The following is a 27379-nucleotide window of genomic DNA, read 5'->3' as shown; positions in this document are numbered from 1 at the left end:
TTCTAAAAACACCAAGACTCTTAAGAAACAATACTTGTCAGCAGTCTATGGTCTGCACACACATACATGCATGTACCCCTTACACATACATAAATATATGCCTTCAGACATATACAATATGTATACTAAAGATGATAAATATTTAAGTATATATACATATTCAAGTAATATATAAGTAAATTTGCTTATGTCAAAATATGCTTTTGATGAATATGTGGTTCATATGTATGTATATATAATAAAATTCTCCAAATTCCTAACATGAGCATTTTGCTCTTATATGTAGGGAACAACGAGAAACAGATCCCAGTTATTTTTAAACAGGGATGTACTGCGTGCTTATTTCCCAATAGCTGCTGAGAGCTTACTATTGAAGAAAAGTACATGTTTGCTGAAATTAAACCCATAAAACTCTTTTAGCATCAGATTAACAAACTTCTTTCCGGAGGGTAGGAGAAAGGAGAGGTGAGGTAGGGAGGAGAAGCGTGAGGTCCGCTCAGATGTCCTGTTAAGTGGAATCTGTCTGAGCATGCTGGGCTTAAGCTGCCAAACATCTTTTCTCAAAGAAATACCGGGGTGCTACGGCAAGGCTGATGAAATCAACCTGCCTGATTCTTTGTCTCCTTCCCTCTTCCACCTCCAGCACATTGTGCAAGGGAAAGTCTAAACCATCTTCCTGTCAGGTGGAAGGGCTGGGTAAGCACCAGGTGGCCATGTCCTTGCTCCTCTTCCTCAGCGTGCAGCTGGTGGGACAGAGGGCCAGGCTTTGGCCCGAGGCACGCACTGTCCCTGCTCTGAGGGCTGGCTGGGCACAGTGTGCTCACTTTGTGTCCAAAAGCCTGGGTATTTGGACTGGGAATCCAGTTTCTTGGGCTGTGGGGGTTGAATGATTATTAGGAATGCATGGAGCAAATTAATTCCTTTGCAAGAAGAATCTTACCTGGCAAGGTCAGGTCTGAAAGCCCGTGGGACTCTAATGAGAGCTCACACATGGGGAAGAGCTTTAAAACACCAAGAGGTTGCATTCGTTCAATTCAATTTAGCCACAGACTGAAAATCTTAAGTTGATTTTAGCTATGTGTTGTGTCACAATCAGGCAAGTTTGAGGGACTATATCCTCTGGACAGAGTTCATACTTGGGTGACAGATACACAAGTCCTATGTGTATTACTTTATCTTATTACTTTATCTGGCATTACTCTATCTTAGGCAAGCAAGGGCTGGGATTAGGTTTGGAGAGAACCAATCATCCTTTATCATTCTAAGGTTAATTCTATTCAAACATAGGTAACTAAGCCTGACGAGTCCTTGACTAAGTCAATAATGATGTTTAAGATATCAGAAGACTAGGGGCACGCTAAATATCAGAATAAAGAGATTTTATAATGGTTCATTGGCTAACTGAAATTTGTACTTTGGTAGAAACTGCTTCCTTACTCTGAATTGTATGTTTTTTTTTTTGTTTGTTTGTTTCCTAAAGCTCCACCTAGGTATGGACTTTTGAGATTACCATGAAACAGCTTTTCTGTGAAAGTCAGTCAAGGGTAGCCCTGCTCTAGTGGCAGCTGCTTAGATGAAAGAATGAAAACCACATACAATGTCTAATGTAGCTGTGGAATTCTGCCTTTTCCACTGTGACTGATTTTCTTTAAGATGCCCCTCTGTCACGTCACTGTACCCACGTTGCTATTGAGGTTTTCTTATTTTCCTTGTGTTGAGCTCTGCAGTGATACACGTTGACAGGCAAGCCAGGATGGGAAATATAATACCAGCAATGTGCTTCCACACATGAATGCAAAGCTTAAATAAAAGCTCGACAGAGCTGCTTGGCCACTCATCTGCCCATTTTCTCTCAAAATCTGGCTGATTGTTGTTGATAATTTTCTCCTGGACTACCTCAGTTGTCTCTCATCCACCAATGGCCAAGCCCGTGAGCATGATTGAATCCTCCTTTCTGAGAGTCTACCAGAACTATAGAACTGACCAAATTAGGTAACATAATACAAGTGCCTTTCCCCAGGAGGAAACTACAAGAGCCTGTGGTGGTCAGAAAATGAACTGATATCTAAGCCTAGTCAATGTGTTACAGGGGAGGGGGGCTCTCATTAAGTGGTGTCTGTGAAAATGGAGTTATGTTTGGATGAAAGCTCTAAGTTAGCAGTGTTTGAAAGGCACGTGTGCATGTGGGGCAGTTTTGGATAATAATAACACAGTTCACACAGTGGGACAACAATATACCCAGAACAGTTGATGACGGCAGATGGCAGAGCACCTTCGGCACAGGTGTTTAAGCAGAGAGGCAACAGGAGCCAGAGTGTGTATGAACTTCAGAAATGTCAGGTGAGTAGAAAACCTATGAAATAGTTCAGAAGGCACATAACAAAGGATGCCAGGTATGCTGGAACGCACTTTTAGTCCCAGCATTTAGGAGGTAAAGGCAGAAGCATTTGGAACCGAAGGTCGACCTTAGATAGACAGTGAGTTCAAGGTTAGCCTGAGCTCTGTGAGAGCCAGTGTCTTTCCAACGCAGTGAAAAATGTTAATGTCCTTGTTCAAGTAAATGACATAATTTACTTGAAGATATAAATTTCATCGGGTTTTATCTATCACAAGAACAGATGTCTCTTGGGCTTGATTACTGATTAGTGTTAGCAGTCATGAAGGGACAATGGAATGGTAGCATCAAATTATAAAGGCATGTGTTGCCAGGGTTAGAGAGCCAGAGAGGTTACTGTGATCTAAGGTGTGGATCACATTGACCTTCATGGACAGAGCGGAGAGTTGGTTGGACTAGGGAGACAGGAGCTGCAACTCCAACTCGGTATTTTCTTCCTGACTTGATGATTCACTATCGCTATTGAAAGGTGACTGGAGCCACGGATGAACAGGAGCAGTTTGCAGGGAAGACTGAAGGGCAAAAGGCAGGAAGCTTTACTTGAACTCTGCTTGCGGTGAAAACCTGAGCAGAAGCCCAAACTTGTGGCTTTCTTGGAGCTCTCTTCAGATCAGAGAGCTGCCCATTCCAAAGCCACAGCACTTCTTTTGCATCTGAGTTTCACCACAGGCATCTGACTCATAGGATAGTCAGCCATAGAGGTCAGTCCTTCCTTAAAGCAAGTCTGGGGTGGAGCACTCCTCGGCTTCAGTTTGCCTTCTGTTTAAATCGGTCTTGGTCATGGCACCGTGACATTGAAAGGGTGAGCTTATCTTTGTGTCGTACAGAATCAATCCTTTATAAACTACAAACTGGTAGATCATTATTGTTCTTACTCTAGAGAGTGCACAGAATAAGTAAAGAGGGGGATAGGTCCCTCAGAAAGAATAGATCTCAGAACAAGCCGACGCTTTCAGAGGTTACAGACACAGTGTGTAGGTCAGACCTCTGACCTCCTGTTAAGCCTTCATTTCATTTACCATCCAAATTAATTTCTCCTTTAAGCGTCATACTTTAAATCAAAAATGATATAATATCTGGTAGAGAAAGGTCTTATTTCTTTCCTTTCAGTTTTAAATCCAGGCTTAAAGGACCTTTGTGAAACTTGGCAGTAACTTTGGAAATGGGTGTGAGTGAACTTAAGGCATGGCACAGGGCTGAATGAAGTACAAGGGAACCGGGCTGTTTCATTTGCTGAACCTTCTGGTAGGTATTCTAAGAGATCAAGTGTTAAATCAGGGGGTCCTTGTCTGCTGGTACCACCCAGTTCCAGATAGGACAAAGGACAGGCAAGCAACTAGAGTAAAACCAAATGAGATTAAGAAGACGTTTTCGGCTTCATTCACTTTCTGGATGGATAAAATGCTGGGCCTCCAGAATTTGGCACCTTTCATGACATGCTGGGAGAGAAGAGAGATACCTCTAAATAGGCCATTTCTCCATAGTGCCCATGAGCTTAGAAAATATTCCTCTGAAAAGAAAGTGGGACAAGTCTTTCCTCGCCTCTCATTCAGCACCCTCACACACCAGTAGCCCTAACAGTAGACTCCAGGAGAGGGAGATAGAAGTGTCTTGACCCAGCACACTCAGGACAAGAAGCTGCAGGGACTGGGGGTCGTTGCCAAGTGTGAGATGAACCCGATAGGGCTTCTAAATAACAGCTTGCCCTCAGCTGCAGGCCTGACTTCATGCTATTCCAGTCGTGTGACCTGTCTCCTCCAGGGATCTAAGATAACACTTATCACAGCCGGCTTCGGGATCCGGTTGCTTGTATGTGCTCCTGCTTTCAGCACTGACTATGAGAGCACTGACCATGACTTACTCAACTCTGTGCCCCAGAACACTTGGCATCGGCCCTAGTCCTCGGCAGATGCCCAGAAAGTGTGCAGAGCTCGTTGGAATTTTGGCAGGGCTTCCTGCTTCTCATGGGTAAGCCCCATGGGTCTTCTTGCCTGGTTTGCAAAGGATAAGACATTTTGTATTAGAAAACCTGGATCTGATTTTGGAGACCCTGACTCTAAAGGAAAATAGAACCGGATTTTCCTTTCTGTAGAACCCTGTCCACACAACCCTGACTAGTCTAATCCATTTCACACTCATTTTTCTGTGGGTGGTTTGAGATGTTAACATATAAAAATCTCACACTTCCAGACTTTCCTTTTTATTATTTTTGCATTGTAAGTTCAAAAATCCTTCTTACCCAATTTTACTGGATTTACTATGATCCTTAATAGAACGGCATTATATCATGTTCTAAATTTAAACAGATTTATTAAAAAGATATCACAGTGGAAAAGAGGAAGCCTGGCACCATTGTTAAATGAGAATCATCAACCCATTAACTGGTTGCCACCTTCTAATCACTAGATAAAGAGTCTTTTATAAGTAGCAGGACATTCTCTTCTCCCTTCTTTACAGTCCTTAGCAATCTATTTAAGACTTGAACGTTTTAACTACTTTGTTCTCCGACAATTTTCCACACGCACATTATGTGTGTTAGCTGCTGTTATCGTTTATTCTTTCCCATCTTTTTCCTTCCTCTATCTACTTCTGACCTTCTCTACAAATCTACCTTTCACATCTGTGTCTTTCGTCTTGTTTCGTGACCCGTTGCATTTAATCATGTCTGCCCCTGGCACTCTATGCATACAGATGTCTTTGGCAGCTTGGTGGGCTCAAGGGGGTTTATCTTGTCTGGCGTTGGGTTTCTACATTTCCAGGTTCACAGACAAGTAAGGCCACTGATGGCTTCTCCCCCGCAGCAACCTTCCCAGTACCTTATGGCACTTTGAAACCAGACAGCAAGGGGGAAGCAACCAACTCTGCCTTATCTACTTTTCTTTACATGTCCCAACTGAGATGCCCGGTGTTTTCAGGGACAGGGTACGATCCTTCAGTTCAGGTGAACCGCCAAGAAGCCAATGGGATAATGGAATTACTATCTATCAATATAAGCACAAGAGCTTGTATTTACGTTTTTTCATTGGCAGAGGAAAACATCAACTTAAGGATGTAAGGAAATTCTTAGACCATCTCAGAAAGAACCTATGTAGAGGCGGAATACCAATTTAGACTAATACTGCTTATTTACTCTCCCTAGGAAATGTGACTAATAAAGCTTTAAGTATTTACAGAAAATTAAAATGTAAAACAGAAAACAATTGAAACTTTCAGAGCTAAATAAAGCTCAAAGATTGCTATATTATAAAATAGCTGAGATAGAACCCTGGTACCTAAACTTTACCCTGGAATATAAGACGAAATGGATGTGTCTCAATCTCATGGCTTAAAATTTCAGTCTTCTTGTACACGTTGCTTTGTCACATTGTGCTCCAGACTTAATAACAGTCAGGTTGTTAAGCTGTGTATCTCAGCAGTTCAGGCTTAGCCATCTGAAGGATTAGAGACACCAGGACACAAAAGGCAATCTACATATTGTTCCTTGGTTAGTCTTTGATTATTAAATCAACAGGACTTTGAAAGTGGTGGTCTTCACAAAGATGTCATGAAAATCTGTGTGTTCCCACGTATCTTCTGAAGAGATTGGAAAATCTCTTATAATTCAACCTGTAAATATTATCAGATAACAATAATCATATGAAAACATTTTGAGCAGCAATTACTCCCCTACTAATATATTATGTGACATAGTAATGTTTTTGGAAATATGTGAAAATACTTATCTCTTTTACACTTATCTCTACCTGAATTTCACCCTACTCAGCTTGGGGCATCAGAGATGGAAACCACAGTTGTGACTGTTATAATAGGAATGCAGAAGGCAGAAAGTTAATTTTGATTTTCATGAGCAAAACCATCACTTTATTGTCACAAGAAGATAATCAAATTAAAAAATAAGGCTGGCTAACTAGGAGACAAATGTCTTCAATTCTCCTATCTCCTGCTTTAACAAAGTCTGATTTGGCTGTAGTATTTTGTGCGAGGAGGACAGTGACCTCCCAGGAAGAGAAGGAGGGCAGAGCCTGCTTCGTTCAGCTCATTAACTGTGAGACAAAGAACAGAGGAGATGAGATATCAAACGTTACTTCCTCTTCCTGGAGACTCGCTGTGCTGTTCTGTGAGAAGAGACAGAGAGATTACTCTACAACTATTTTGCTAAGCATGGGGAAACCCAAAGACAAACAAGATAACAGCCTGCTCTCAAACTCCAAGCATGAAGGAGCTCAAAGTTAGAAAACTAACTCGTGCCCAGCGCTGCCTCCAAGGCTGTACCCAAGCACTTAGCATTTGATGGCCTAGCAGAAAAGTGCACCACAAGCAATAGCCAGAGCCATCGTCCTCTTGCTTATGATGGAACAACAGGCCAATACTAAAACCATAAATACATAATAAAATATATAAAACCAGGGTTGGGGATTTGGCTCAGTGGTAGAGTGCTTGCCTAGCAAGCGCAAGGCCCTGGGTTCGGTCCCCAGCTCCGAAAAAAAGAAAAAAAATACATAAAACCATAAATACATAAATACAGCATGGACGTGCTACCTACTTCATTTTGTACCTCTTGTCTTCATTAATGCTTGTCAAAGAGATTACTTTTTTCAAAATCAATATGCGTAGCTTTATTATGGCACCTTACAAAAATGACTTCAGTTGACTCTCCTTTCCCTACTTCTCTGCCCAGTTTGCTGACCTTGGGCTTCTCTACAGCCTCCATTCTGCTTCCCTGGACTATGTATTCTATGGCTCCCATTTCCTGGCTCACGTGTCCTATTGTTCACACCCCTATTCCTTTTTTTCTCTTCTGTTTCCTTTCATTGACTAGAGTTGGTTTTTGAAAAACAAACAAACAAACAAACCAATAAGATTGTCAAACTCCTAGCCATTGGCTTTTGAAATATTTCAATTTCTTGTCGCAGTTTCTAGACCAGGTTGTCTTGGAGCTTCCCGTCACGGCCCCTCCTTCAGTGCTTGTATGGTAACTTATGCTACCTTGTAAACGCAGAATGAAAGCATTACTAAACAAGGAGAACTAACTGTCCTTTAATGGAAGGCGTTTTTCAGTGAAGTCCCGGACATTTTATTTGCCTTTCATCTGTTATTAATTGGAGAGTCAAATCTATGTATTCAATGAATACACAAGTGGTAATTGAAAATAAAATTTACAAATAAGAGGTGTGGCATTATATTCCTAGAAATAGAAAAGTAAACCAAACAAATAAATAGATGAAAAAACAAACTCTCAAATACCTCATTTGAGATTGTGGAATGCTGTTTTAGATTATGTAAGACTGCTAAGATGTTTAATGAACTTCCTACTTGCATTAGATCACTTTATACTCTATTTTATAGTAAACCCAATATAAAATAATCCCTCTATTTTGTAATATTAGGAAGCTTTCAAATATGGAAAATTTGCATCCTTAGTTTTGACTTCTAAAAATATTTACTGAAGATTCATTGAGACAAAATGAAGAAATAATGCTTGTGAGGAATTTTGGGCTAAGATATGTATTTCATATAAAATATTAGGACAGAAGTTTATTTGGTATAGATTTGGTTGAGGTTATCAACTGTTTCAATGACTAAATTTCATTCATAATTTAATATCTACTAGGAGGATAAGTGCAAACTCTCAAATCTTTCAAATTGATTATAGAATGCAACCTTAAAGAAATAACTTTTCTACTTTGATAAACAAAATTAATTTATTGAATGAACTTTTAAGTTTGGAAAGTCAACTTTGAATTTCTTACTTCTGATACCCCAATTCCTTTCATTAGTACATAAAAATTCAAACTTATAGTTATCCTTAATTTCTCAAAATTGTCCTGATGGAACTCATATGACCACTCTAGAAATAGCACAGCCATTTTCCCTTGCCATGATGTTTATGAAACAAATATCAGGAGTAAAAGTAAAACATAGTTAAATGTGAGGGGAAAGACCACATGGAGACCTTAACCAAAGTTCTAAAGTGATTATGCTACTTGATAAGAATTATAAATTTCTTTTTTTTCATTTTCATAATGCAAATATTGAAATGTCATATTTTTATAAGTAGTTATTATGTTGGAGAAAATCCAGAGACAGAAGAGCCTGGAACTTGCTCTTGAGGCCTCAGAAGACGGTTTGTCTTTACCAGGGCTTTGTGCCTGCCTTGGGTACTCATGCCCCACCCACACCTGTCAAAGCATCAGCTGGGCAAGATGCTCCTCTTCCTTAACCTCTGCGCCCAGCCAAGGTAGCACTGACAAATGAGGTCAGGCTCAGGGGTTGAAGTGAGTGAAGCATTTTATATTTATATCCATGGACACACACACTCCGGTGTATGTTCCAGTGACATCGGGGACTTTCCACAGCCGTGAGTATCCTGTGTCTACTGTGAGGTAACTCTGTCTGGCCCAGAGAGTTCTCTAAACAAACCACCAGGGGAAGTGCTAGGCCCCCAGATATCTCATGAACACTAACACCTTTCTCTGTTATGTACTATTTGGTTAATACAAAAGTAACATATGCAGGGATTTTTGGCACAGAGTTTTGTTTTGTTGTCTGTGTTACCGCTGGCTCCATGTTTGAAGACAAACCAAATATGTGAGTTCAAGCTTGGCATTTATGGATGCCTATCCTGATTAATTCAACTAGAGGATATATGTGTGTGTGTGTGTGTGTGTGTGTGTGTGTATGTGTATGTGTATGTATATATTCAATAAAGCATTCAGACAACAGTTTGATACATAATCACTGTTTCACACATACTGGTTTTCTCTGATGCTATACCTGGAAACAAGGCATTGTTCCATGGGGAGAAGCAAGCAGAGCCCATAGATGAGGACAGATGCTATAAAATACTAAAACTTAACAATTTAGAATGCATCTTATCAATATATAGGGTTTCAAGTAACAGAATCATGAGAAAACTATTAACTCCACTGCCTTCAATTTGAAAACAGATGAATAAAATTTAACTAAGTTAAATGGGTAGGATGGTGTTTGATCCAAACCCTGCTGCACAATTGTGAGAGATCAATATATATATTACATGTTTGTGCATGTGTGTGTGTGTGTATGTGTGTGTGTGTGTGTGTGTGTGTGTGTGTGTGTGTAGACAGATAGCTTTTGTGTTTCCAGGAGCTAAAGAAAGTTGTGTCAATTCAGGGCCTGAGGGGACTATGTGTGTCCTCTAGTCTACTGCTTGTGGAGGAAAATATCTACATCACACACCATCACATACTGGTGTTTAACTTATTTGATGTCATCTAGCACAAAGAAAAGTTTCATACAAATTACAGAAGCATATTGGTTGCTATGGAATAGACTGACTGTCTGCCCTGTGGCCATTGGAACATACTTTGTCAACAGAACGTGCTTCCTTTGGTCTGAAGTGTGTAAAGCACTTAGGAAAGAGGGCACCCCACAGTCTGAGAGAGTGGCAAGGTTTCACTACAGGTACTCATAGGCATACCTGTGCAAGTGCATGGGCGCTCGCTGCTCATCCTCCCAGCCCCGGACATACGCTTGTGGCTTGGAATGACTGGTAATCCTTATATTCAGGCCAATGAAAGTGATCCCTCACTTCCTACATGTTGAAAAAGATTCAAATAAAGCTCTAGAATTTGATTAAAATGCAAAATTTATTTGACATCTAAACGAATAGCAGAAATTGTTATGTGGCCTTGAGCACACTGCTTAAATTCTCTGCACCTCTGTTTCCCTATAATGTTATAGTATATTAGTAACATGATTAATAGCTAATAAATAGGAATATTATTATCCATAATGATGCAAAAATAATGGATTGTCACACCAATTTTGAATTGTAAGTATATGTAGTATGTAAATGATTACTAATAAGCATTATTTCAAAAGCTTGCATTTACAAACCGATATCACAATAAGTAATATAATGAAAATAGGTAGTAGTGTACTATCCTAAGAAAACACAGTTGTTCCCTTAACCCTAAGAGAGTATAATTATCATAAATATTATAATCTACATTTATACCCATGTCATCTATCTACCCATCTATCCATCTAACCATTCATCCATCCATCCATCCATCCATCCATCCACCCACCCACCCACCCACCCACCCATCCATCCATCCATCCATCCATCCATCTATCTATCTATCTATCTATCTATCTATCTATCTATCTATCTATCTATCTATCTCATATATAGCATAATACACACACACACACACACACACACACACACACACACACACACACACCTTATCGAGTGTTTGTGTTGCTTGGGGTATAAAATAATCTTTATGTTCTACAGTCTTCCAAGCATAATGGCTAAAGAAGCCTGGGGTGTAGGTTCCTGTGGACGGGAGCCTCAGGGGAGGGAGTCAACTCTGTGAGCTTTTGCCATCTCAGACTTTCCAATGGTAACAGTTTTTTGAACGCAGAGTTAGAGGTCTTGGAACTCTTATTAACAACTCCGGTGTCTTTAGCATCCTTACATTTCTTCCACCAAACACATATAAAAGAAAATTTCTTATTTTTCAGTGAAAACAACACCACTATAGATGAAAGGCAGAAATATCAAACTCCACCTGTCTCAAACAAAATCAGACATTAAAAAGATGTGCCCAAAATTAAGATATTATTGCTCTTCAACTAGATTTTGTTTTAAGACTTTTAGCAAAAAAGGCCATTTTACTATAAATATTGATTTATTTTAAAGTAAATATATAGATTTGTAATACTCCCATATTAAAGTAAACCTCACCACAACGAAGCGAAGATAAATCTCTGGGAAAGGCTAGTATTTCAATGCAAAGTGTGTGTCCATAAAAGCTGTACAATGCACACATGCCTTCAGACGGATTTCCTGTGATTGGTACGATCTCTATAAGGTCTACTTCTCCAAATACCACATTTTCATTCAAAATTGTGTCCTCAAGGTCCACCCACATTACCACACATACACCTATTTGATACTCACAAGCCTAGTCCAAGATTGGTTGATATACCTATTTAGTTGATGGATATTCAGGATTACAGTTAGTCATCCTTGAGAGAAAACTTGTAATACACATCCTTGCTGCCTCTTCTTATATGTCTGAAACTTGTTGGTGTTATTGATGTGATGGTATAGAAAGTCAACATGCTTATTATTTTAATTTGAAGCTCCTTATTTTCAGAAATGAGAATAGCTAGGAATAAGTATGATGCCAATTAAAAAATACGTAGGAATGAAGGCTACATAATTGTAATAGCTTTTTCTCATAGTGAAGTCTAGGATGCTTGAGCAGATCATAAATCAATAAAATCTGACTCGGCCACCTTCCAGTTATAGTATCCTAACATGTCATTTGACCTTTCTCACGTTTATCATCAAATGATTGCCACTTACATCGCTTACAAGTGCACCTCAAAAAGCCCTTCCTCCTGACCTACTCCTCATCTTAGAGGAAAATGAAAGTCAAGATGGAGTTTGTCACAAACCACCCTTTTTATTTTTAACACTGTTTGGCCTTTTAGAAACCCCCCTTTCTTATGTGTGACTTGTAGGAGGAGCTTGCAGTTTTCATATAAAACATTTTTATTATTTTTCAACTTTACACTTGAAATGTGTTTATCATTTTATCAGTCTTATAAAAAGAACCAGTTGCATCTTACCAACTTGCACCTTTAAATTCAACCTGAGAGTCAGCTGCTTATTAAATTTAATGTTTACTCCACTACAGTTAGTGTAATTATCAGTAATTTGATGAATCCTACCTTCTTCTTCAGTCTCTTGTCCTCGCAATGCTTTCATACTGTATGATTTGATTTTTTGATTTTATGGTTTATTTATTTCTTATTAACCATACTTTCTAATAAGTAAGTGAGCTATCTGAAATAAAGCCTACAGTGCATTACTACCTTGACATTTTAAGAAATGATAATAAAGTATGCAGGAGAAAAGGAAATGTTATCAGAGGGAAGTCCAAATCTTGAGAAGAAATGAAGCATCAGAAAAGTGTATATTTAGGGGAAATAGTAAGACTATATTTTTGTTATATACTCATTTGTATTTACATGTGTTTGGATGACTCCTGGCTAACAACAATGAACTCAGACTTGACAGCTTACAATGAGACTAACCTCTAAAAGGGCAAACACAAGCTAACTCCATTGTGACAATATCGCCCATCCCTTCCACCCAGCCAGGCACAAAACTCAGGAAAAGTATCTTCATCCTACAAACTGAAGCTATGATTCTGTAGCTCATGTTGTCAGTAAGGCAGCTTTAAGATCTATCTTTCCATGTCCTACCCAAAAGCCAAAGCTTATTATTTACTTATAATCAAATTATCAACATTTGATCCATACTGTATTTAAGACTTTGAGGCTTTACTCATTCTTCTGTCATGGATTCTCACCTGTGGTGGTTTAAATATGCTTGGCCTAGGAGAGGGCCACTATTAGGAGGTATGGCCTTTTTGGAGGAATTATGTCACTGTTGGGGTTGACTTTGAGACCCTTCTCCTAGCTGCTTTGCAGACAGTCTTATCCTAGTTCCCTTTGGAACAAGATGTAGAACTCTCTCAGTCTGTCTTCAATACCATACCTGCTTTGACACTGCCTTGATGGTAATGGAATGAACCTCTAAATCTGTCAGCCAGCACCAATTAAATGTTGTGCCTTTCTAAGAGTTGCCTTGGTCAAGGCATCTCTTCACAGAAATGGAAACCCTAAGACACCACATGTGCAAACTATTGGAAGCAGTCATTAATGGCTTTAACCTGTGACTGACATTATTGGGAACTTGCATACACTAAAGAACAACTATCTCCTTGTTTTTCCTACAGGGAAAGAATTTCCCTGGGGGGGGGGTGGGAAGGGAAAGCAGCACAAAACTGAGAAATGAAAAAGAGAAAAGGCAAATTAAACCATCTCGTAAGTCCAGGTGTTCCCAAGCTTTCTCTATGAATCTTCATTGGTACCAATTCACTATTTCTTGTTTTTCTCAAGCCTGCTTGAGTTGAGTTATTCTGTTGTGGTTGATGTAAACAGCTATAAAGAAATGTCCTTAGCTGCCCCGTAGGGAGACTGGGTTCTCATTGTGATGAAATACCAAGCAACCCAGCAAGAGAAGGTAAATTCAGGACAGAAGATTGATCTGAAGAGTTTAGGGCTATAATAACCTGGGACGTGTTAGCCAGGACCAAGTCCTAAGTTTGTAGGTACTAAAATAAGATATTTTATTCTCTGAAGTCACAAGCTTCCAGTTTGCTATTCAGAGAGCTGAAACTTACGCATTATCTTGCTTGTGTTTACTACACATGATCTTTTATTCTAAGCAAATCATGCCTCAACTGTCTGCCTTGGCTGCCACGTGCCTTCTGAAGGACCATGTTGCTTTGGTTTCCATTTCGCATCACCACAGACAGATATTGCTCTGGGTTTGGCCAGTGCCCTCGTTGTCAATATTTAGAAAGTGCTATTTGCTTATCCGTGTTGCCAGGGATGCCGTGCACATCCATTTGGGTTGCAGACTTAGTGCCTGAGGATATGTGCCAACTAATGCCTGGGTACTCGCAACCGGTACACTTTTCTGAGGAGTCACCCATGTAATTCTGCCTTCTTATTATTCGACAAATGTCTCCTAGAGGAAGCCACATAAAGGCTACCTGCTGGAACCCTTCCAGGGTAAATCTGTGATCAGGGTATTTCCTATGAAGTGGCCATTCTTAACCCCATTGCCATGGATGCTGTACTTTGCTTGTGATCTCATTTCTCCTACAGCTAGTGGTAAATCTTCGTGTTGTTTATGGCTCATCTAAAAATATCCAAATTGAAAAGATCTTTCAACAGTTCTCTTGTATAAAATATATTTCCTGCATTTTGCCCAAAGTTGTGCCAAGTGCGAGAGACACTGGGTTATTTCCCTAATAAAGCTTGCAGGGCTAGAGCTTACGAGTTTGTATGCCCTGGCTGCACAGCGTGTTGACTTTTGACAACTACTATTGAACTCAGATGAATTATGAGGTCAAATACTGCTGTTCAGTGACGTGTGCTAGAGACACATGAACAAATATTTGTTCACTTCAGACAGGGCATTGACAACAAACCTAAGAATGATTCTACCTTGATGAGCTAATGATTGTTATGGTTACTTAAAGGTGTGTGTTAGCACGGAGGAGGTTTTATGTACATGTAGCAAGCCTGACGACCCAAATATGGCTGCTTCATGGCATGCTCTACCATAGGATTGGCCATGATTGACAAAAGCTGCCCTACTTGGAAGCAGTTCCTCTGAAGAGTCTCCATGTCCTAACAATTGCTTATTATTTGTATTCCCTTCTGGGGAGAGTGGCATTAAGTGTCTTGCAACTTTCCCAACTTTCTGAATCTTGTATGCTTCATGGGATCGTTAAGCCTCTAAATTTAGGTTCTTGAGCCTTATAAGTTTTTCTTGAGTCTTTATCTTCTATATGTCTGTAAAAGGCAAATTCCAGAAGCTTCCATACCCCAGTCTTATACATTTTCAGCTATCTCACTTATTTTTTTTTTTTTTGCAAAATTCATTTTCTTCAGAGATTTCTGCCTTTCCCTATCTTTTTCTCTGATTTATTCACCAAGCCTCCTCCTATGCCAGGTGAAAAGACAATCATTTCCATTTTATACTGAAAACTCTTCTGATGTGTGTGAGGGTTAATAAAGTAGTCTGGGAGTGTAGGGGAAGGAGCATGCATGTGTCAGGGTGCATGTATTATGAATGTCAGAAGTGTTGATCCACAAATCTTTGTGCAGATTACATTTGGGTGGCTACATTGGTTCTCCTTTATTTTGGGTTGCTTTTTACATAGGATAGCTGCCCACAAGCTTCCCAGGACTCTCATATAGATGCATATGGATATAGTCCCTACTCTAGCCATTAAGGATAACCTAGGTAAATGACACCTGATCAGCAATGAATCTCCATGGTACTCAGATCGTGGTTTCTAAACAAGTTTCTCCACTTGTCACACAACAAAGAAAAGCTATATATAACAATCAGAAATCCCATGACTCCTCAGGCCCATCAGAGAATATAGGTCACAGGACAAACCACCACTTTGATACAAGAAGAGGCTGGTGTATCCAGAGACAGAGCTAAGATCTGCAAGCCTGTAACAGGAATGCTAAAGGTAGAGCCTTTAGTGGTCATTTAATGAATTGGAGGTGGGCTATGAGTCAACAGGAGAGGAAAGAAGTGTGGCAAACAGTCAGAGGAACACACAGTTTTGTGGTTCTCTACATCTAGAGACTGAGAAAGACTCAGAGGAAGTTTAGGAACCTAAAGGTAGGGCGTGTGTGTGTGTGTGTGTGTGTGTGTGTGTGTGTGTGTGTGTCTGTGTCTGTGTCTGTGTCTATGTGTCTGTATGTATTTACAAACACATTTCTAAAGCTTTAGAAATCCATGCTTGCTAGTAGAAAGCAGTGTCAGGATTTCTCATCATCTCTGAATTCTATCATCATTTCTCATCATCAATTCTATCGAGAGAATTGAATTTTTTTGTTTGTTTTTGTTTCTGTTTTTTTGTTTTTGTTATTGCTTTGTCTCCTCCAGTCCTCTCATGGTCTTCGATCTTCTGTGTCACTTAACTCCTGTGAGTGTATCTAAACCTCCCTGTTTGACTTCCATTTAGCTTTCACTTAGCTTTTGGTAAGGATGGCATTAAGACGTTTCTTCACTTGATTAAGTGTGCCAGAGGCTTGTTGCAAATGAGGCTATACTTACCCGGACAGAGGGTAAAGTCTGCTATGTGTCTCTCCAGTCATAACAATAATTACTAAGAGAATTGATAAATGCAAGTACTCAGTAGAAAAGGAGCCTCCACGCCCTTACTCTAGCTGAGTCAAGCGTATTCCACTTGGCCTAGCTCCTTCCACTCTTTTGTCTTATCTAACAGAAAATCAACAAACAAAACAAACAGAAAAAAGGCCAATAAATTGTATTAAAGTAATAGTGGAGTGCAAGAAATTTAAGTAGATTCAAAATTCCAGGGAAGGGAATATGGAAGTCAGTGAGAAATGAACCAAAATGAAGAATGCTTTCTTGGGGCTGGAGAGATGACTCAGAAGTTGCCAGGACTGACTGCTCTTCCAGAGGTTCTGAGGTCAATCGACAGCAGCTACATGGTAGCTCGCAACCATCTATAATGAGATCTGGCACCCCATTTTGGTGTGCAGGCATATAAGCAGACAGAACACTATGCACATGATAAATTAATCAATTAATTAAAAAATAATGCTTTCTCCCCTGTGAAGTTCACAGGTCAGAGATACAAGCTCACTAGGTTTAAAGGATGTAGTCAGGTGATTAGTGAACACGGTCTCATGGCCCACATCTAAGCCCCCTGCCATTGGGGCTTCAAGGTAATAACAGTGAAACCCCTACAAGACAGACCTTTTTTTAAAGAGAAATTTTTAAGGAAGCCCAAAGTCTAAAAGTGAGACAGTAACAAAAGCAGTTGAGTTTCAGCATCACTTGACACTGACAGGGGAAAGACCATTAAATAGAGCCTAACTAGGAGTTCACGCAAAACAAATCTTCACATTAAGGGCCTATTTATCTCAGTCTTTTTTAGACAATATAATGTGTCTACCTCTCAGAGCATGGGAAAAGATAACACAGCCTGAAGAATCAAGCCATCTTCAAATCTATCCTGTATCCTGATAAAGACACCGGCATTATCATGCAGGGAACTTAGAATACTCATGGTACTGTGTGCTATATATGGGGCAGTTGGGTGATAGAAGAAAAGAGATGTGAGATTCAAAAGGAAATTCTAGAAGTGAAAAGTATTGCAGCAAAGTAGAGGATTTTGTATTCGTCATCCTCAAGAAAGGGAAATAGAAACTTTGTAAATTGAAATTGAAGGAAAGTGAGAAAGGACAGAGAGCCAACTTAGACATAAATATGCATACACATTAAAGTAAATTCCCTCAGCTTTCAAAAATAGTCACCCAATACAAGAAACTAAGGTCATATAACATAAACCATGAAAAAAAAAATAAGCATTTTAAATTGATAGGCAGGCACTCTACGTCTATCAATTCAAAACACCAGATTAGTTTCTCCCTCCCTCACTCTCTTTCTCTCTCCCTCATCTCTTTTGAGACAGTCTTACTAAATGTGTTGCCCAGAGCTTTAATGTGTACACTTGAGCTATCTACCTCTCTCTGCCTCCTTAATGCTTCGGTTGAAGGCCTGGGCCAACATGGAGGATTTCTGCCTACATTCAACTGCAGTGACACTGCAGTCAAGTTACCTGATACTGTGAGCGTCTTCCACCTGAAATATAATGTCAAAAGTACCTGCCATCATCAGTGCCCTGAGGGTAACTAAAAAATCATCTAGCCCTCCTTTCCTTGGTTTTTCTCTCCCTATAATTTTGCATATACAAGATGTGGGTATTAGGTACTCAAGATGTGTGAAGACCGTGCCATGCCCATTTTCCAGGGATTTGCTAAGGAGTGGGTGCCTCTCAAGACCCTTGGGTGGAGATCATCCGTTCTGCGAGGCCAGCAGAGGCTCTCTGTGGTATTATTGGCATGGCCAGAGGGTCCACATGAACAATCTTCCTGGGAGGAAAGCAGATAAAGTAACCAGGGAAGCACACATTCACTGGAGCTGTGGAGGGCAGAGAACACAAATGAGTCAGGACCACCATCTTGGGTGTGTGATGCAAAGCCTTGGGAATGTGCTCAAATGCAGGTCACTGCTGTCCTCAGGCTCTATAGACTTCTGAGACCAGGCAGCTGTTATCATGAATGACAAGTAGCAGCAAGACCTTTGCTGACGCTGACTTTCCTTCTCCTTGTCTTTCACCCATGGCTGATCCCATCTTCCACAAACACATGAGCTCTGTAGTTCACTAAGAACTAGCCTAGTGCTGTTGACCAGGCAGGGTTTGTACCAGAAAGGTATATTTCTGTGGCAACTGCCAATTAGCGATTGCTTCTTGTTTGAAATTTGTGTTAGGAAGGCTAGTAGGAAATGACCTCTTTCCAGGTGTTTCTTTTTTTGAAACTGAGGAAAGGTAGATCACATATCAAATAAGTAAACTTGGAGTGAACATGATGTAGTCAAGTGCAAAAAGTAATATTCAGGACATCTTTACTCACTTCTACGTCCTTCCAAATTCCATTGCTCTGTGACATTGGAACTTTTTAAGACAGGTCAGTAACTATATCACAACAGGGGCCATCCCAGTGTTTCCTTCCTTCAAATTATTGGAGAAGCCAGCACTGTAGTTCATCTGGGATCACACAGCTCTTTTTACGTGTCCCTTTCATGAACATGACTCCTTTGCCAGTGCTCCAGCATCAGTCTGAAAGTTCAGGACAGGATAGTAGGAAAGGCAGTGGAATGTCAGCATGGAATTCTCTGTGTTAGACAACCATGTCTCCTGGAGCCTTTCTGTCACACCATACCAGCAGGGCCATGTGATTGCTCAAGTCCCTCCACAGTGCCACACTTGACACTTAGCTAAGTCTGCTCTTCATACCTTGAACTCAGTCCTGCTCAGGAAATCTAAAAGGCACACAATTCAGAAAGAAAGGTTTGGGGAGATAAATACCTTCCATTCCCCATCCTGTAACTCATTAAGAAAGACTGTGAGTGAAGGTGGAGAACTCTGTCCATAAAAGACTAAAAGACTACTTTTCTTTTATTCACCAAAATTAGCATCTTGAAGGTCAAAGAATCAGCCATTTTAAGTGTATAAACAGAACTTTTCACAGAGTGGCTCTTCCCAGAGGAGATATCAGCATCGCTTCATTTATTATTATTTCCTTCTGAATAACAGGAAGATGTTTATTAAGAACAGATTCTTTAATGTGTTTTATTGTATTTTATTTTGTTTTTCAAACATTCAGATGTTCAGCCATAAAATATTTCCCCCTACATGTAGGAGAAAGCACGCAGAGTCAAAGATCATTTAATTTATGATCTTGTATATTACAAACATCAACTACCATTGAGTTTAATGATATGGCTGTTATAGGTATTGTCCCAAGATTCAGTGAGTTAGCAAGTGGTACATTCTGGGTATGGCTTAGGACGTGTCAGATTTGGTGCCCAAATGAGACTGTGATCATTGATTTCTTCTCCTTTTCAGAGTTTTTAGCTAAAAGCACAAGCACCAAAGAGCCATCAGCCAATTGGAAAAGAAAGTGCTGATATCAACCCAATCCAACAGCTCAGTCTCCTGTGAGATAGACCTGAGGCCTTAGGGACAGTAGGGGATGGAGAGTTTTTTCCCATAATATTTTTATTGATTGTTTGGGAATTTCACATTGTGATCCTTGAGCACCATCACTTCTTCTCAGTTATGCCAGATCTGCTTCCTAGTCCCAACCACCCCACCCCAAGAAGAAGAAGAAGGAGGAGGAAGGAAAGGAGGAAGAGGAGGAGGAGGAAGGAAAGGAGGAAGAGGAGGAGGGGGAGGAGAAGGAGGAGGGGGGAGGAGGGGGAGAAGGAGGAGGGGGGAGGAGGAGGAAAGAAGAAGAAGGAGGAGGAGGAGGAAGAGGAGGAGGAGGAGGAGAAGGAGAAGGAGAAGGAGAAGGAGAAGGAGAAGGAGAAGGAGAAGGAGAAGGAGAAGGAGAAGGAGAAGAAGGTGGTCCCATTTGCTCTGCTAAGGTTCACTGTAGCATGGTCAAACTCCCAGTGGCCAGATGCTTAAGAAAAATTGAGTCCTTTCCTACCCATACACTAGAAGCCATAAATACTTGAACATTGGTATCACAATTTTTAAGAGTTCTCTTCAATTTCTTTCTGTCTAGGTTTTTACTTTTTGGAGGTTGGGTGGGAATAAGGGTTGTCACAAGAGGCCTTTTATGACCCTCCTCCTCAATTGTGAGTCTGCAAGTTGTCAATACCATGGCAAAAGTAGCTTCCATCACAGTCAGTGGGAACTTACATTTGGGTTCTGGTGACAGTATGGAGGATGAACATGCCATTGCCCTCAATATGGTATTCTGCGGCAGTACAGACCACAGACATCAGCCAGGCCCTCTGCTGTTGCAAAAACTATGGACAGCTTCACTGTCCTTGGTGGCAGTACAGGCTAAAGACATCCACATAGCCTTCTATGTTAACACAGGCACAATAGGACCATGGGCCAGACATGGCCCTTGTTGACACTATGGACCTGGACATCCTTGTGGCCCCAGGTGGCAGCGAAGGTCACTCATGTCAATATGGCCTCCCAGAAGTAGCACAGCCCACAGACAACAACATAACTTGAGGCTACAGCACCAATAATGGACATTCAAATGATCTTTGGTGGCAACACAGGCCACAGACATCAACACAGGCCCCTAAGACTCAAAGTTTTTAGGAAGGGAGGACTTGGTGTTTACTTGGCTACCTTTAGCTTAACCAGAGCACAGAGGCCAGCTTTTCAAGCAGGGGAGCATAAGCAAAAACACATATAGAAACATGACTTAGAGATATTGCCACTATGGCCAAAGAAAACTAGGTTCCAACCAACGAGATTGATATTCTTGCTCCCTGGAAAGGATGTGGTCAGGCCAAATAGATGGTACAGTGTGATTAAAGGAAGGAATTAGTGTCCCTTGCTACGGACCAAGGAACACAAGAATCCACATGGGTATGGGGTGTGTTCTTGTTATTTATAGAGGAAGAAATTGGAGTTCTGGAAGGTCAAATACCTGATCACAATCACAGGCCTAGGAAATGAGCTTCAGTGGCCAGAGTGCTGACTTGGCATTCTTCATTCTTAATCTAGACAAGAGGCTCTGTCTTAAAATCAAAAACCAACCAACCATCAAACAAAGACACCAAACAAACAAAACCCAGAGGGAAACAAAAGACGAGATGAATAGTTCCTGAAGCCCAATAACCAAGCATTGGCCTCCACGTGTACATACATGTGCACGCACACATAGCTACACATGCATGTGCGTGCATGCACACACACACACACACACACACACACACACTCCACAAGTATAAAGTCTATCAGGATATCAAAGCAACTAGACTTCAAAACCTAACAATTTTATGATTTATTTCATCTTCTGCTCCTGTTACACACCTACTCTATGCCAGCTCTTCAACAAGTAGTGTGGTAGTGAGAACAGAGAGCTGGAAAGGGCGGCATTTCACAAAGCAGGAGACAGCACCTTTGTTGAATTCTGTAAGGGAGTCATTTATTTTGCTAATTTATATGTACTAATAACAACAGTAACTCGGGTTGAAATCCAGTGTGATCTGAGGGTCATAAGAAGAAGTGAAGCTATTCACCTTAGCAGAGGCAAGAGACTGTGGGAAATTTGAGACATTTTGACACTTGACAAGTAGAGAATTATATCATGCCGGGTTCACAGGGAGAAGAGGCAGGACTCAAATCCTTGCAAGTAGCAAGTTGAATTTGACCTACATGTGAAACTTTGGTAGAGAAAAAGTAGCTGTGGAACTCAGATGTCTCCTCAGGGTCAGAAGTGGAGAACTGGGTAGCTCATGTCAGTGGTTTCAAACTCCACTTCAGAAGCAGGGTCTTTTGAAGAAGAACCATTGATCTGGTGGCCTCTATGACCACAAAGTGATTCTCAGAGCCCCAGCAGTGATGTGGAGAAGAGCTCAGCAAAGGGAAGTAGAAACTCTTTGATCAGCCCATGGTGTGGACATGAATGACATTCGCAGTGTTCAACCTTCTGATGAATGTCTATTAAAGTTTAGTTCTTATGAAACCCCAATTTGTATTCCTAGAATTAGAATGCAGCCCTTATTTTTTAAATCTATTTACCCCTCACTTTTTAAAATCACAGGATATATATATATGAGTAGTTGTATCTTTGTGGAGAAAAATTATATCTCACATTTAATAGTATTTTAGGTTGAATATCATATCATAAGCATTTCCATACATGCAAATTTCTCTTAATTAACTATAATAGTAAACCATATATTTTTTTATTTTTCAAAATCAATGAATTTTATATATGTGACTACACTGTCCCTCTCTTTAGACACACCAGAAGAGATCATCGGATCCCATTACAGACTATTGTGAGCAAACATGTGGTTGTTGGGAATTGAACTCAGGACCTCTGGAAGAGCAGTCCATGTTCTTAACCACTGAGACATCTCTCCGGCCCCAGTAGATCATACTTTTGAAACTGGGAAATATAAAGGAATGGAGAAAACATTCACGAAATTTAGCTAAAATGTGGGAGAATGTTCTACAAATATATTGTAAGCATTAAGTGATGTTCATAAAATCGGTGACAAGAGACATGGCTCACTAGGTAAAGTACTTGCTGAGTTAAGATCTCCAGTGCCATTTATGTTGATAAATGGCAGACATAGTGCTAGGCACTGGGGGCAGCATGAAGAGGCAGATTTTGGGGCTCTCCCTGGGTAACAAGTCTAGCAGCATTAGTGAATTTCAGGTTTGTTGTTGTAAAAATATAAAAATAAAAAAAAAGTATGGTTGTTTTTACCTTGCTAGGTCCCGCACCACGGTGCCCCAAGATATCTGCTAAATATCTTGGCAGAAACACATCCCAGCTCCACAGCGGCCCAATGTCTTCTGCCGCCGCTCACTTTCCTTTACTCAAACTGTCACATAAAAGAACACACAACACAATAATCTTTGACCCAATTGACAAGACATAGTTGCCACTTAAACATACAAAGCCCAGTACCATCCATCCCTTAAGAATATTAATAACCTGTAAATAGCGGAATCTTAACATCACCTGCCATGGCTTCTCTCCCTCTCCCTCCTGTCTCTTCTCCTTTCTGTTCCAGTCTTCTCTTCCTTCAAACTTCTCCCCCGCCCATCCTTCCTTCTCCTCCAATGACAGGCCTCCTTCTATCCTGTACCTGCCCTCACCTGTATTTTACAATTTAAATGGGGAGATGGTTCGGTCATGTCATGTGAGTCCTGAGTAGTGACTAGGCAGCTGTCCTTGGGGCAGTTGAATTAGCATCAAAATGCAGATAACTCCAGGCCAAGCCACAACACAGGTTGAATAAGAGACTCTGTCTCCCAAAAGTAAAGCAAAAGCATGATGAAGGGTGATTGCTGACATCCACCTCTGGCCTCCGCATGTGTGTCCCCACTGTTAACAGTCACTTTTTTTGGCTATGTCTGTATGTTCTGGATACTAAGCCTCTGTCACATATACAGCTGGCAAAGATGCTCGCCCATTTTGTGGACTTGCTCCTCACTCGGCTCTTTGTCCAACTGTGCCTACGACTTTGAATTTTGTAAGGTCTCACATGTCAGTTGGCCTCGCTTTTTGGGCCAATAAAGTCCTATTCAGAAAGTCCTTTCCTGGACCTGTATCATGTCCGAAACTGCCTGCTGTCTTCTAGCAACTTGACTATTTCCAGTTTCGTGTTTAGCTCTTTGACCCATTTGGAGTTAGTTTTTAAGCAAAGGGACAGGTAGGGGTCTAATTTCATTCTTCTCAATTTGCACATCTGGCTTTCCTAGACATTGTTTTTGCCCCATCTGTTCAGCATATTTGTCAGACTTTAGATGGGTGTAGCTATGCATATTCACCTTTGGGTTTCAACTTGGGTTCTAAATTGTCTGGTTAGTTTTGTTTGTTTGCTTGCTTCAGTGTTTGTTTGTTTGGTTTTGTTTTGTTTTGTTTTTTGCTTGCACCATATTGTTTTTATTTCTCGGGTTCTGTATCTTGAAGCATGTGGTAGGAATTCCCTCCATCATTGTTCTTTTTGCTCAATATTGCTTTGGTTATCAGGTACTTTTGTGGTTCCACATGGATTTTAGAATAGTTTTTTTTTTTCCTACTCCGGTGAAGAAGGACATAGAGATTTTGGCTTCTGGGAGAATGGCCATTCTCACAATATTCTACTCCCTCATGAGCACAGTATGCTTTTCTGTTTTCTGGTGCCTTTGTCTTTCTTTTCACATATTTAAAGTTTTTATTTCAGGGTCTTTCACTTCTTGGTTAGGTTTACTGCAAGGTATTTTATTTCTTTATTTCTTTGTTTTGAGGCCATGGTAGGTGAGGTAAGTCTGTAATCTACTTCCCTGTATCTTTGTCCACAGTACATTAAAACAATACAAAATTTTGCAAGTTCATTCTATATCCTGTCACATTGCTGAAATTCTTGAAATTTCTAGAAGATTTTATCAGTAGAGCATTTGAAATCTCTTATTTATAATAGCGTGTAATCTGCAAGATAATTTGACTTTTTTTCCTACTTTCTATCTCTTTAAATTCCTTCTCTTGCTTTACTGCTCCAGGCAACACTGCACACACAATATTAAAAAGGAACGGAGATAGTGCTCAGCCCTGTCTTGCTCCTGATTTCAGTGAGATGGTTTTCAAGTATTTTCTCCGTATAGGACGGTGTTGGCTGAGGGTTTCTCAGACATAGCTTTTACTGTGTGGAGGTATGTTCCCTCTTTCTGGAGAACTTTTATCTTGAAGGTGTGTTGTGTTTTCTTGAAGGTTTATCTGCAACTATTGTGATGGCCTTGCCAGTTTTGTCCTTAAGTTTATTTATGTGACCTATATTTATTGACTTACACATACTGAACAAATCCTGTATTTCTGGGGTAAAGCCAACTTGGACATGGTGGACAGTGTTCCAAATGTTGGCAATCTTTGGTTTGCAAGTATTTGATTGAAGGTTTTGAAGCTATATTCTTCAGAATATTGGCCTATTGATTGTTATTGGTGATGACAGTGGTGCTGGTTGTGGTAGTGTGTGTGCATGTGTGTGTCTTTATGTGGTTTCGGTATGAGTGTGATACTGGCTTTTTTTTTTTGAATTTGCAAATTGCTCTTTTTATTTATTACTTTTTTAAATTAACTTAAGTATTTCTTTCTTTTTTTTTTATTTATTTATTTTTTTTTATTAACTTGAGTATTTCTTATATACATTTCAAGTGTTATTCCCTTTCCCGGTTTCCGGGCAAAATCCCCCTCCCCCTCCCCTTCCTTATGGGTGTTCCCCTCCCAACCCTCCCCCCATTGCCGCCCTCCCCCCATAGTCTAGTTCACTGGGGGTTCAGTCTTAGCAGGACCCAGGGCTTCCCCTTCCACTGGTGCTCTTACTAGGATATTCATTGCTACCTATGAGGTCAGAGTCCAGGGTCAGTCCATGTATAGTCTTTAGGTAGTGGCTTAGTCCCTGGAAGCTCTGGTTGCTTGACATTGTTGTACTTTTGGGGTCTCGAGCCCCTTCAAGCTCTTCCAGTTCTTTCTCTGATTCCTTCAACGGGGGACCTATTCTCAGCTCAGTGGTTTGCTGCTGGCATTCGCCTCTGTATTTGCTGTATTCTGGCTGTGTCTCTCAGGAGCGATCTACATCCGGCTCCTGTCGGTCTGCACTTCTTTGCTTCATCCATCTTGTCCAATTGGGTGGCTGTATATGTATGGGCCACCTGTGGGGCAGGCTCTGAATGGGTGTTCCTTCAGTCTCTGTTTTAATCTTTGCCTCTCCCTTCCCAGCCAAGGGTATTCTTTTTCCTCATTTAAAGAAGGAGTGAAGCATTCACATTTTGATCATCCGTCTTGAGTTTCGTTTGTTCTAGGGATCTAGGGTAATTCAAGCATTTGGGCTAATAGCCACTTATCAATGAGTGCATACCATGTATGTCTTTCTGTGATTGGGTTAGCTCACTCAGGATGATATTTTCCAGTTCCAACCATTTGCCTACGAATTTCATAGACTCGTTGTTTTTGATAGCTGAGTAATATTCCATTGTGTAGATGTACCACATTTTCTGTATCCATTCCTCTGTTGAAGGGCATCTCGGTTCTTTCCATTTTCTGGCTATTATAAATAAGGCTGCGATGAACATAGTGGAGCACGTGTCTCTTTTATATGTTGAGGCATCTTTTGGGTATATGCCCAAGAGAGGTATAGCTGGATCCTCAGGCAGTTCAATGTCCAATTTTCTGAGGAACCTCCAGACTGATTTCCAGAATGGTTTTACCAGTCTGCAATCCCACCAACAATGGAGGAGTGTTCCTCTTTCTCCACATCCTCACCAGCATCTGCTGTCACTTGAGTTTTTGATCTTAGCCATTCTCACTGGTGTGAGGTGAAATCTCAGGGTTGTTTTGATTTGCATTTCCCTTATGACTAAAGATGTTGAACATTTCTTTAGGTGTTTCTCAGCCATTCGGCATTCCTCAGCTGTGAATTCTTTGTTTAGCTCTGAACCCCATTTTTTAATAGGGTTATTTGTTTCCCTGCGGTCTAACTTCTTGAGTTCTTTGTATATTTTGGATATAAGGCCTCTATCTGTTGTAGGATTGGTAAAGATCTTTTCCCAATCTGTTGGTTGCCGTTTTGTCCTAACCACCGTGTCCTTTGCCTTACAGAAGCTTTGCAGTTTTATGAGATCCCATTTGTCGATTCTTGATCTTAGAGCATAAGCCATTGGTGTTTTGTTCAGGAAATTTTTTCCAGTGCCCATGTGTTCCAGATGCTTCCCTAGTTTTTCTTCTATTAGTTTGAGTGTGTCTGGTTTGATGTGGAGGTCCTTGATCCACTTGGACTTAAGCTTTGTACAGGGTGATAAGCATGGATCGATCTTCTTATTTACATTTCAAGTGTTATTCCTTTTCCCGGTTTCCGGGCCAACATCCCCCTAACCCCTCCCCTCCCCTTCTTTATGGGTGTTCCCCTCCCCACCCTCCCCCCATTGCCGGCCTCCCCCAACAATCACATGAAACTCAAGACGGATGATCAAAATGTGAATGCTTCACTCCTTCTTTAAAAGGGGAACAAGAATACCCTTGGCAGGGAATAGAAAGGCAAAGATTAAAACAGACACAGAAGAAACACCCATCCAGAGCCTGCCCCACATGTGGCCCATACATATACAGCCCCCCAATTAGACAAGATGGATGAAGCAAAGAAGTGCAGGCGACAGGAGCCGGATGTAGATCTCTCCTGAGAGACACAGCCAGAATACAGCAAATACAGAGGCGAATGCCAGCAGTAAACCACTGAACTGAGAATAGTACCAACGTTGA

At 40.6% G+C, this 27379-nt stretch overlaps 1 pseudogene; it reads left to right on the top strand.

Moving 5' to 3' along the window:
- Window positions 1-2250: 2250 nt before the first annotated feature.
- Window positions 2251-27379, top strand: part of Rtraf-ps1 (RNA transcription, translation and transport factor, pseudogene 1) — a 156250-nt pseudogene continuing 131121 nt past the window's right edge.

The sequence above is a fragment of the Rattus norvegicus genome, chromosome 11, assembly GCF_036323735.1.
Source record: "Rattus norvegicus strain BN/NHsdMcwi chromosome 11, GRCr8, whole genome shotgun sequence".
Lineage (NCBI taxonomy): Eukaryota > Metazoa > Chordata > Mammalia > Rodentia > Muridae > Rattus > Rattus norvegicus.
Note: the sequence above shows the minus strand (reverse complement) of the source record. Positions and strands in the feature narration are given on the sequence as shown.